Source organism: Nicotiana tabacum, chromosome 19, assembly GCF_000715075.1.
Source record: "Nicotiana tabacum cultivar K326 chromosome 19, ASM71507v2, whole genome shotgun sequence".
NCBI classification, from domain to species: domain Eukaryota; kingdom Viridiplantae; phylum Streptophyta; class Magnoliopsida; order Solanales; family Solanaceae; genus Nicotiana; species Nicotiana tabacum.
In genome coordinates, this window is record NC_134098.1 from 69160950 (window position 1) to 69164971 (window position 4022).

Consider the following 4022-nt stretch of genomic DNA (forward strand, 5'->3'; position numbering starts at 1 on the left):
AAGGAAAATATTTGGTTGAGAATTTCTTTGCTTTGGTAGCCAACTTTGTTGAATTTTTTTGGTTTGGTAGCCAACTTTGATGAATTGCCAACATTGAAGAAAAAGAAGGAAAAGTATGTGCAAATTGTCAAATATAGTAGGCTTTAGAGAGTGAGGCTTCAGCTCTAAAAGGAGAGCTTCGGTTCTCATTTCTACACACCAACAAAGAGAGAAAAAAAGAGCGAGGTTTCACAGACAAGGTATAAGAAAATAGTCTGTAAGAAAAATAAAGAGTGAGTGATACTGTAGTAAGGTGGGAATATCAAAAGAGGGTTATTTCTTTTGAGTGTTGTAGTGGTTTTTAGAGTATTTTACTCGGACCTACAAAGTGTAAAATTCCTTGCTATAGTGATATCAGTTGCTCGTCTCGAAGCCGTGGTTTTTCCCTTATTCAAAAGGGTTTTCCACGTAAAAATCTTGGTGTCGTTGTCACTCTTTTATTCTTGTTAATTACCGTATCTCGATGCTACGTTATTATTCCGTTTTTATTACCGTGAATATTATTTCTGCGCTAGGTTTATTCCCAACACTTGTGTGTTCTCGTGCCTTGGGTTAGTCTTTTCGAAATCAAGGATCTTAACTGCTCCAACTGAGTCAGTTACTGTTGTCATTCTTATTTTCTGAAACATGTGGCTTTATTTGTACTTATGCCCGTGTGTGCACAATTTGTTTTTTCGTGGCCAGCCCTGTAGTTCCTGATGTGAGCAATAGCCCTCGTATTTCCTCAAATGTATTTGTGGATGTTTTCTTTCTTTTTAATTTGCTTTTTGATCTTAATTTGTGTTGCATGCACTTGTCATTCTTCATATGTTCTCATGTATATTTTGTGCCTCGTCTTAGTTGTTTAATTTGGATACAGGCTTCAACTGTCAGTTGCTATTTGAGTTTCAAATGCACACTCTTATTCTAACTATATATTTTTCAGCCTTACCACTCTTCTCTCCTTGCTTACTGAGTTTAGTATTCCCTTGACTTTATAGAAAAAGTTGGAGATGTATAATATCAATGAAGTTTTTATGCTTAAATCTCAATAGCCACCCTAAGACTCTGACAACTACTACTGTCACCTGTGAAGATAGTCAAAATTCGATATAATTAATTTCCTTGTTTTTTCTAAGTTTTTATATTTATGAAAATTTCTTGTTCTGTTCATTCCAGGGCTGCGATGCATCTGTTCTGCTTGCTGACAGCAGTAAGAATAGGACTGTTGAACGTGAGGCGATCCCAAATCGGAGTTTCGGACACTGAAAGGGTTCAATTTCATCGACATGATAAAGGATGAAATTGAGGAGGCATGCTCTGGGGTGGTCTCTTGTTCTGATATCCTTGTCCTTGCAACAAGAGATGGCGTCGTTCTGGTATGAGTCTAGCCTAATTCTTTGTTTCCTATAGTAACCACCTGAAGTTTCTCAAATGAATATCGTTAGATGATCTTGTTGTGCATATTCAGATGTTGCTAATACATAACAAAAACTTCTGATACCTTCTAGTGGTATTATTTGTTAACAGTGCAGTTCTGATAATGATAATACCAATAATTTAAAAACTATTCATCATGGGAAGTTTCTGCTAGCTTTGTCAACCAATTTGGCTATTATCAGTGTCTAAATGTAATTAACATGTAGAGCTGTTTGAAGCTTAAGATGGACCAAGCCACACAAACGCTAGTCTCACTCAAACAGATTTTTTTCTAGGAAGAATGCTACTTCAATTATCTTATCTTAATTAGAATATCTAATTACCTTATCATATATTCTTTGTTTTCAAATACATACCTACACTAGTCATTGGATGGCCAATTCAATCATTACCTTCATTGAGGAACCCTTTACGAACAAAATTCTATCCCAGAAGCTTATAGCAATTTCCTAAAGCTATATAATTTTAAGAAGATATGATAAGTGCCGCTAATTCTTCCTAAATGACCATTGACAAATATGTGTTGTGTGTATAGTAAAAAATGAAGCTGCATTTACAGCCGTCAGCCCCCATACTGTAACAAAGATTAAAGATGCTGCCAAAGTAGCCCTCGTATTTCATCCGAAAAAACTATTTCTTATTTTCTTTGCTTTTGTTCTTTTTAATCCAAGAATTCTCAAGTTGCAACTATCCTAGAAAATTTTATTGTTTTGAACAAAATTTGCTTTAAAAGTACCTCTTTAATTTTTATTTTACTTATTGTTATTTCAGAATATTGTCTAAACGACACCATAGAAAATATGTAGACTGTTTCCTCTGTGTGTGTTTTTTTTTTTTTTGACAAGTGTTTCTCTCGTTATTGAATTTGTTTTTCCTTCACCTTTTAATCTCTGACTCTTTTTATTTTATTTTTATATTTTTTTTTCTGGGAACTGTGGGAACGGTGACTCTAATGCTATGCTACTCTGAACTGTCTATTTTACTGAATTTCTCACAAGAATGTATTGATATTATTTAGACAATTACTATAACCCACTCTACCACCTCCCAGAAAAGATAAAACAATCTCATACAAAATAGTATATTGAAGTGATCACTTACTAGCTAGAGAAGTACTTCCCATTCTTCTTTTCACTTTATGAATTGCATAGTTTTTCCAGTTGCAATCTTAACAAGGCGCTGCTCAGACTGATAAGGGTGTAGGACGTTCGTGGAAGACAGTTATGACGATTCAGATGATCCAGTGACCGTGAGTGGGAGAAAGTGAATTCATAGTGGAGCCATTTCTATTGGAAGAAAGTCTATTTAGGATCTTATTGAGGTGGTGTGGAACAAGTCGTTAGAAGAAAGTCCATGCTAGAAATTCAAAAGGTGATTTCGCAAGTGTGTGAGTTGGTCGCGATGAATTGATCAGTTACGAGTTTTTATAACTTTAAGCTAGTTCATTTAATATAGCCCAAGAATTGATACACTGAAACTATATTAGTTCGAGGTGAGAGCTTAAGCACAATATGAGTTACATAAGTTCCCATATAGCAGTAGATACTCTTGGATATTTTAAGAATGAGACGGTTGAACTATCAGTTTGATAAAAACATAAAGAGAAGACAGCATCGACATCAAATGCTTAAGCATTTTAGATCGGAACTGCTTTTATGCGCTGGAAATTAAAATATCTGACTTTCAGAGTCACTGGCCATAAATTTAGACAGAGCCAATAAGTTTAAAACCTACACCAGGAAACTAAACACAGTTCGCCTCAAAACTGACTGTTAGTTTGTACAAGTTCAACACTGGAAAGATTCATTGAAGCATGAAACCGAAACCAAAAATTGCTAAGTCTAAACAAGGTCATCAAAAGACAGAAAGGCTCATCAAATTCTCTTTTAAGATAGAAATTTGATTATTGATGTTTCAAGCTTGAGTTTGATAGAGAGAATAACAGCACCATCAACAATATGTTCAATGAACGAATAGCTAGGAGTCTGAGTGAGTCTGCTATGTCATACTCTCAGGGACTATCCGCATTTTCCTCAATCGGAGCTTCATTTGATAATCACTATTACAAGACTTTGATTAGAGGAAGAGGGCTACTATTTGCTGATCAAAAGTTGATGGCTAATGAAAAGACGGCAGAAGTGGTGATTGATTATGCTTTGGATGACGGGACTATGTTCCGAACAGAGTTTGCTCATGCCATGGCTAAATTGTTAGATTTTGTTGTTCTTACTGGATCCCAAGGAGAGGTTCAGCGTAGCTGCTCCCATCTGAATTCTAAACCAGTAAGAGCTACTGATCGGAACATTTACGTACAATATGGTATAGACCAGTTACACTTACTTCTTTTGTGTTGAAGTAGTGATACTTAAAAGGAATTTAATCTTGTTGGATTAACAAATAGTACTTATCTCTTCTAACCATCACCATAAAGAAACAAGTGCTAAATTGCAAAAGCATTTACGGTCATATCCCATGTCAACATCTTCTTTTGCTGCTTCATATTTCAAACACACAATTGAAGAAAAAGTATGAAACCTAGATTTGATTAGAATGACCCAGAATGC

The 4022-nt window shown here is 35.2% G+C and overlaps 1 long non-coding RNA gene across 1 annotated transcript; it reads left to right on the forward strand.

Moving 5' to 3' along the window:
• The first annotated feature begins 200 nt into the window (after window positions 1-200).
• On the forward strand, window positions 201-3795 carry LOC107811725 (uncharacterized). Its single transcript, XR_001653972.2, has 2 exons — window positions 201-1397; window positions 2610-3795. It is a non-coding gene; the product is annotated as an uncharacterized LOC107811725 (long non-coding RNA).
• The last annotated feature ends 227 nt before the right edge of the window (window positions 3796-4022 follow it).